Below are 9162 nucleotides of genomic sequence, written 5' to 3'. Positions count from 1 at the left end.
GAGACATTAGGGGATTACCAATTTATTACTGGAGAGAATTGTGGGGGGAGGGGCGGGGGGGTAAATGTTGTAGAGGGAGACAAAGAGATGAATACAGTTTGTAACGCTACTGCCCGCTCGGGCGTACGTTAGCTCTCTAAAGCCTGTACTGTAATAAGTTCACGGGCTTCACCTTATAAACAAGGATTTTAGTACATAAGTTGACCGCGTGTACCTAATTGGAAGCAATTCGGACTTATATCCAGTCAGTAACTACAGTGATGCGTCAAGCAAATGTAAAGTATAATTACTCGTTCGTATGGACAAGAAGTACACACAGTAGATACTACCAGTGATTAATAATTCGGTCGCCAGCCTAATTAGGCATTGAGTGAGTTTTTTCCTTGTACAAGTGTGTGCATGTACAAGCATAATAACACGTAGTAATGTTGTGTTTTATGGCAAAGTTTGGAACCGGAAAAATCCACTAAACTAAAGTTTTCTTCTTTTGTACTAATTTGGACGAGCTAAAATTACACAACACCCCACAGCAATGATTACTACTAACTGCATTTTGTATATTGATCAGACTGAAATCGGGCATAGATTACCCTAGAATTAGCAATTTTGAAAGCGCACATACAATGTCACTATTAAAATTGGAAAAACACTAATACACTTAGGTTTAATATAGAACTTAACTTTGCTGTTCAAATCTGATCAGTACCCTTCAAGATTTGAAAGAACAGACAAGAAAAAAGGGGGGCCCCTGAAACTGTTATGGTCGTTATACTGAAACTATTAAGTACTGAAGGTAAATTAACACTCTAAATTATCAATCTATGGATAACTACTCTTTTGTCTTACTTCTGAATTATTTAACTGTCATTATTTCTGTCTCAAATTAATTAAGTGTCATTGCTAGCTCAATTCAAAAAATTATCTTCCAATTTAATCAAACTGTTGTTCTTTACTAACATTTGCATTAACACACAGAACTTTAAACTTCTTTATAGCATAGATTTGTCTGCTGATAATTCTCATTAACACTAACTTTAAACTTTCAGTTCGGGATACTCGGGTTGCACAATATGTGGTAAGGACCCTGTCTAGGTCAGTGATAAGGATGATTAATTGTTAGGGCAATTCTGGTAAAAGTCACGTTATTATTGAACAGTTAGAAACAGTTTCGACACTGGTCCACACATACAATTCTAAAGATGAAATAAATGTTTGACCTGTGGACGTCGGTGCGGCGGATGGTGGGCAGCGAGATAGCGAGAAGCACAGCACACATGCAAGCACGGCTAAGGCTCTCACTGCATCGACACTTTCCTTCTTCTTAGCGTCGTAATCTTTCCAATTTTGTGCCTAAGAATATAGCCATGCCATGTAGTCGTCGGAATCGGCACATCCGAGGCTCAATGGAATCCACTTTTCCTGGATAGCCTCCTCGATACGGTACGTGTTCCTCTGACCGATACCCAACTCCGACTGTCATACTGAGCCCGTTGTGCCGAACCGCGCCAGTGTGCGTTTTCCCGCACTCGCCTGCCTCCACCTTTTCCCGCTCCCCTACAGGTAGGGTATTCACCACAGGTTTTCTACTCAACATATATTAATACCTTTCCTACGTATGGACCAGGCGTATAAAATACAATTTTCACATCTTACAAGAGTTTCAACATTAAGTAAACTTCCCTTTGATTACCACATTACTTGAAATCTAACATAATAATAATATTCATTTCAAAAGTTGCTTATAGTTTCTTTAATATAACGATACGAAAAGGAAAAGAAATTCAAAACATTGCTTACATTAATCTCTCGAAATTCAGAAAGAAAAAAATTTATAATATGTACAGTTGTTGTTGTTACAAATTAGCATGTTGAGAAGAATGTTACGTTGCAGTAGTTACTCAGAGATAAACAGCTGCATCAATCCAGTCTTCTGACTGGAGGACACAGCAGCAACAGATGTGCTACACTGACAGATTTATCATCCCGCTGGAATGCGACTTTGAAACCACTCGAGTAGGACAACGTCTGAGCGAGTGACACCGTGAGAGAGTGTACGGCCGGATTCGGCGCTGTCGGCAGCGGCCTGGCCTCACCGCGGTGTAAGTGGCAGACGAGGGCACAAGCCCAGGCGCAACACACACACACACTGTAATTACGACGAGCCGGGGAACCCCGCAGTAACTGATACGTCCTTTCCGCGCGGGGAGAAATTTACGAGGCCGTAAACATAAAATCTAGCGACGACTGTGATAATTACAGGCGGCGGTGCCCGTAGGCAGTGGTCGGTCAGTCTGGCGGGCCTCTGTGGAAGGCAGCGGTGAGCGAAGCGGTGCGCCGGTGGCGCGGACCACGTGAACCAGGTGGCCCTTCTCGCACTGCGACTAGTTCTGTGCCGCCGTCTCCGTACTATGACTGTTAACATTTTTAAGAAATCGGGAATCCGATATATTCTTATTTAAAAGAATACCATTATACTCTCTCGATATATCAAAGAAAAGTATCGATGCATCGACATATAGAGGGAAAATTATCGACGTATCTGTCCGCAGCTCGTGGTCTCGCGGTAGCGTTCTCGCTATCCGAGCACGTCCGGCACGGTAGCTCAGCGTGCTCTGTCAAAGAGGTGGTGGCCCTCTGTAATAAAAAAATTCAGTAAAGGAATCAACGGCCAACTTGAACGGATGTCATGCTACGTCCGCCCAGACCAAACGCAACGAACAAAACCGAAGAAAAAAAAAAAGCACGGGGTCCCCGGTTCGATTCCCGGCGGTGTCAGGGATATTTACCTGCCTCGATTATCATCACAAGCCTATAAAAATATCAGCTGTACATTGTAAATACACTGCCGGTTTTAGAACTATTTATTTAAGTATTGACTAATTATGAGATATTCTTTACACCAACAAGCTAGCAGCAAAATGTTGAAATGCGTGTGAAATATTATGGGACTTAACTGCTAAGGTCATCAGTCCCTAAGCTTACACACTACTTAACCTAAAATATCCTAAGGACAAACACATACACCCATGCCCCAGGGAGGACTCGAACCTCCGCCGGGACCAGCCGCACAGTCCATGACTGCAGCGCCATATGCCGGCCGGTGTGGCCGTGTGGTTCTAAGCGCTTCAGTTTGGAACCGCGTGACCGCTACGGTCGCAGGTTCGAATCCTGCCTCGGGCACGGATGTGTGTGATGTCCTTAGGTTAGTTAGGTTTAAGTAGTTCTAAGTTCTAGGGGACTGATGACCTCAGTAGTTAAGTCCCATAGTGCTCAGAGCCATTTGAACCATTTTTTTGCAGCGCCATACACCACTCGGCGAATCCCGCGCGGCAGCTAGCAGCCTGCGTATCCCCTAAGTGCGATAATCGAAATGGAAACGATACACGTTCAAGCATGGTTATAATCACTTTGCTAACAATAGTAATTGCATATGAAGATGGTATGCAAGATGGAACAGGTAGCATCTTGATACAGATAAGGCTCACGGCTAATGATGTTCTTCAGTGCGGATGCACTCACATTGCTCGAACTCTTACGGGAATCGATAGATTGACTGCCACGAGTAATGAGTATAGTGGGCAGGGCACTACAAATGTAGTGTGTGGACAGTAAGTTGGAAGTGTGGGTCTCGTGGGGAGCGTGCCAGAGATAAGTAACTGCAATAGCACTATCCTCTGTGTCCTCGAGAGCTCAGTTAGGCGGCACGGTAGCTCAGGTTGTTCGGTCAGACGGTTAGGTATCCTCTGTTAATAAAAAACTGAGTGAACGGATCAACGATGAACTTCAACAAGTGTCATGATACGTCCGCCCCGGTCAAATGGAACGGACATAAACGAACTAAATGAGAGCAAAAAAAGTCGGGTAGTGCGTCTGCCATGTAAGTAGAAGATCCCGGGTTCGAGTCCCGGTCGGGGCACCGATTTTCAACTGTCCTAGTTGATATTTATCAACGCCTGTAAGCAGCTGATGGTGCTGATTTCATTGTAATTTCGTAGTAATTGCATGTCTAATCCAGAACACTTAATGTCGACTTTCTTTTTTCTTTTTTTTTTTTTTTTGCAAACGCCAGCGACCTAGCAGCTGTAGTGCCAAAATTGTGTGGTGATCCTGATCCTAAACACTGCAATTTCTGTTGGTAGCACCGTTTGCCGATTACGCCAGTATTTCCTCTCACACGTCTCCGTCCACTTATTAAGTACATACATGTTTAGTTTGACGTTAATACTACAGCAGAATATTTTACGATATGAAGATGGCAGTGGCCGAAACTGGTAATAACGAAGTGTCAAAGTTAAACCTAACTAACCTAAGGACATCACACACATCCATGCCCGAGGCAGGATTCGAACCTGCGACCGTAGCAGTCGCGCGGTAATATAAAATAAAAATAAAAATATCGGTACTCGATATATCCATTTGGATATCGATATACCAATACATCCGGGGGGAAATGTCGCCCGTATATATCTCTATTTTTCGGAAAAATTGTCGTTATATCGATATATCGATATTTTGCCAAGCTCTCTCGCTCCTCGTGCCTGTGCAGCTCCAAGGTGCGACCCGCTCCGCCACTGCTATGGCGCATCCATGCAGCGAAGGTTCGTGGTAGCTTCAGAGGTCGTCGTGGTTGGCCTGCAATTGAAACAATCGTCATTCTGTCCGATTCTAGACGCAAACAGAATGGTGTCACGACTGCCTAATTTGACCCTCCGGACTCGCTTATTTGTAGCTATTTCCCCCATGACGTACTTCCTCTGGAGGGGACGGGAGCTCTTTAATAACCACAACGTCAGCTTCCCTCACCCCGCTTCGGGCTCTACACACAGGTCACTAGGCGCTTATGTAACTGCAACGAATGGGTTCTTCACAGCACGTCAGCGCGCCGTGCTGCCCGCCGGGCACTGCCTCTCCGCCTGTGAGCGGTGTCGTAACCGTGCCTCGCAGAATCGTTAACAAAATATCAGCATCGCCCGCGCCTTTCCATTGACTACTAACTTCCAGTCATAGCTGCGCAAAGTTTACGAGAATTCCTCAAATCCACGCCTGTACTTATTCCTGGCGCAGGAGAACGCTCCTCAACCTGATTGATTGATATACTGTTCTGTCAAGCTGAACAGTTGTAGAAAACTTGTCCTCGATTTATTTTTTTATAACCATTACTTATATATGGAGCACGTCGAATAAAGTACCATATTAGGTGTACTTACAAAAAATAAAATTTCCATGGTGACATTTTTGCGTCATTTACACACTTTCTTAAATTTGTCTTTAAAATAATGGGTGGCTCCTCATAAAGAGAAACAGGAGGTCGAAAATTTGTATCCTGTTTTGTAAGAGTAGCTACTAGTAGTTGCTCCAAGAAGTGGAAACAGTCTGTCCTCATTTTGTAGAATGGGAAAATTTTTTGGTCTTGAGAGGCCTCACGAGAAACCACAGCCGAACAACATTTGATTTGGAGTTTATAGCATTGTTTGGGTGCACCCAGTACTTCCTTCTCTTGCTCATTTTTCAGAGCTTTGAGCAGTGATAATACAGAATAATATCATCTTCACAAGAGCTCATGATTGCAACTGAAACTGAAACAGAAAATTTATTTGTCGTGTCTTGTTTCCTGAGCCACATCACGTATCGTTATAACCCCAATAGGAACACTAGCATCACACCAATGAACGTCGCGTCGCGTGATGTCTATTGAAAAGTGTCGTATTGCATGTATTATCGTCTCACAATGGAATGACCCAATCCGAAATGTCGAAACATACCTTGAAACTTTTCAGACACGAAGAATACACCGAAATAAATGCACTGACAAAATTTTGGCTGCCGATGTGCGCTGCAAGTATTTAAAAAAAGGTTAAAGTTACTCATTTTTGCTGCAGGAAGAGCCACTTATAACAGCAACTTGCACAGCACATCCTTCCTAGCAAGCGAATTGGCGAAGAGACAGAAGCAGCCTGGACGACAGAAGGTAGCTCCAAGTGCAGAGTGGATACACACAAGTTTTAAGCTCTTAAACCATACCAAAAATGCTTCGAATCATTAGTGTTTTGGATAACTTGCAGTTTACATCGACAGCGAAACTGTTGCAGATGTAATTTCTACACAAATGACTAGCAGATGAAAGAAAATCGCAGCAGTGTGTGATGTTACGTTACAGACGATTTCCACTTTAATTTGCTGACTTGACGTATTTTACAATTCCTGCAGCTCGGCGGTTATCGTGGCTTTTCAAGGATCTACATGTTACTGCCAATGACACAGTTCCTTGATTACTTCCTGTAGTCGTAACGAAAATGCAAAGTTTGTATTGGATGACTAGAACAAACATTTTCACTACACCAAGGACACTTCATAAAAAAAAATTAATGCAGTCAGGCACTTCATAGTAATTACTAGTTCTATATAGACAAAATTGGGATGGCGTAAGAAATGGTCGTGACTATCATCATGTATGTTGTGCTGCGAAACCAGGCACACTTAATTAAATAGTAAAACCTAGCGATGTAAACTGAAAATTCACAAACGACTGAACTTTAACAATATATTTCGCTGATAAACCTTAGATGACAAAGAGCTATCGATTTTCTGAAGAATTGCTTTTCTCGTCGAAAAATTTCTTTAGCGAGAGGCTGAATCACTTTATTAGTTCTAGGTGGAGTCTGAATTATATTAACAGTCTTTTTGTCGTCATAAAGATAGAGGTGTCTTTATGTCCACGCCAAAAGACCAACAAAAGCCTTGAACTATTTTCTGCAACTGGTAAGAAGACATTTTGGACGTAATATTGAAACTTATTCTGTTCTGGCGTAAAAGTCAAGCGCCTGCACGGCGGTCAGGAACGGTAGACCAGAGAGGGCTGTGAAGAAGACATCAGCCAAGCTGATCGACCCCTCTCTGGGACAACACCGAGACAGCAGAGGCCTAGGCGAAGAAAACTGCCGCGCCACCTGGCATCGCCCAGTTGAAGACCTAGCCATTCTAAGAGCTTTACAGCAGCGACTTGGGAACTGCATTGTTTCACTTGTATCAACAGTTGTGTATACTGAAGAGATATTCTTATTTTGTCTGCTGCCCATTGCTTGCCACACACCATAATAAATTCTCAAAGTTGTCATTTATCTTACAAGGGGGCCCTCCATACTGTAAATCACGGATTTTGATGTGTTTCAATTAAGTTGTAGAGGCACTTACCTTGAGAACCTGGCTATCAGGTTTTTTAGCGACACGCATTGGTTCTTGAGAAAATCGATTTTGAAGTTCATTACGCACTTGTATACCCGTAACATTACATACATTCCGAGCAAGTCAACGTAGCGCCGCGGTGAAGGTGCGCGGCTACCGCGCTAGAGATACCGGGTTCGAATCTTGCTCCCATACTTTTTTATGCATGCAAGAATCGTCCGGAAAACTTGGTCCTAACGTTCAAAAACGAGTAGACGAATTAACTGGGAAATACAGAAATGTAGTCGTGTCCTGCACGAAATTCGGGAAGTTCACGAAACTGGTGTACGATGAATTTTTGCGTTTTGTAATTCTTCCGTGCGTGGGACAGAAATTTTTTTTCTACATTATTGATTCGTGCAGAGGGCAAACCGATTAAACTTTATATGATCTTCTATTCACTGATGAAAGGAAAGCGAGTACCTCCACCCTAAAAGTGGTCCCACCAAAGCGCACTCCTTATTGCCAGCCCTGTGATGTTTATTCAAACAGGTGAAAATCTTCACGAAAGTTATTCAGAATGCTCCCGATCTGATGAAAGACAGACGGTGATGGTAAGTTCCTATGGGACCAAACTGCTGAAGTCATCGGTCCCTAGGCTTACTTAATCTAGACTACTTAACCTAACTTAAACTAACTTACGCTAAGGACAACACACATCTACATCTACATCTACATCTACATACATACTCCGCAATCCACCATACGGTGCGTGGTGGAGGGTACCTCGTACCCAACTAGCATCTTCTCTCCTCCCTGTTCCACTCCCAAACAGAACGAGGGAAAAATGACTGCCTATATGCCTCTGTACGAACCCTAATCTCTCTTATCTTTGTGGTCTTTCCGCGAAATGTAATTTGGCGGCAGTAAAATTGTACTACAGTCAGGCTCAAATGCTGGTTCTCTAAATTTCCTCAGTAGCGATTCACAAAAAGAACGCCTGCTTTCCTCTAGAGACTCCCACCCGAGTTCCTGAAGCATTTCCGTAACACTCGCGTGATTACCAAACCTACCAGTAACAAATCTAGCGGCCCGCCTCGGAATTGCTTCTATGTCCTCCCTCAATCCGACCTGATAGGAATCCCAAACGCTCGAGCAGTATTCAAGAATAGGTCGTATTAGTGTTTTATAAGCGGTCTCCTTTACAGATGAACCACATCTTCCCTAAATTCTACCAATGAACCGAAGACGACTATCCGCCTTCCCCACAACTGCCACTGCATGCTTGTCCCACTTCATATCGCTCTGCAATGTTACGCCGAAATATTTAATCGACGTGACTGTGTCAAGCCTTACAGTACTAATGGAGTATTCAAACATTACAGGATTCTTTTTCCTATTCATCTGCATTAATTTACATTTATCTATATTTAGAGTTAGCTGCCATTCTTTACACCAATCACAAATCCTGTCCAAGTCATCTTGAATCCTCCTACAGTCACTCAACGACGACACCTTCCCGTACACCACAGCATCATCAGCAAACAGCCGCACATTGCTATTCACCCTATCTAAAAGATCATTTATATAGATAGAAAACAACAGCGGACCTACCACAGTTCCCTGGGGCACTCCAGATGATACCCTCACCTTCGATAAACACTCACCATCGAGGACAACGTACTGGGTTCTATTACTTAAGAAGTCCTCGAACCACTCGCATATTTCGGATCCAATCCCATATGCTCGTACCGTAGTTAGGAATCTGCAGTGGGGCACCGAGTCAAACGCTTTCCAAAAGTCAAGGAATATGGCATCAGTCTGATACCCTTCATCCATGGTTCGCAAGATATGCAAGATATCATGTGAAAAAAGGGCGAGTTGCGTTTCGCAGGAGCTAAGTAACGAGCCAATGCAGTAGAGTACTCTCTGTAAAACCGAATTGGAATCACATCAGGACCTGGCGATTTATTTATTTTCAACCCATTCAGCTGCTTCACA

Source organism: Schistocerca cancellata, chromosome 2, assembly GCF_023864275.1.
Source record: "Schistocerca cancellata isolate TAMUIC-IGC-003103 chromosome 2, iqSchCanc2.1, whole genome shotgun sequence".
Taxonomy (NCBI): domain Eukaryota; kingdom Metazoa; phylum Arthropoda; class Insecta; order Orthoptera; family Acrididae; genus Schistocerca; species Schistocerca cancellata.
Note: the sequence above shows the minus strand (reverse complement) of the source record.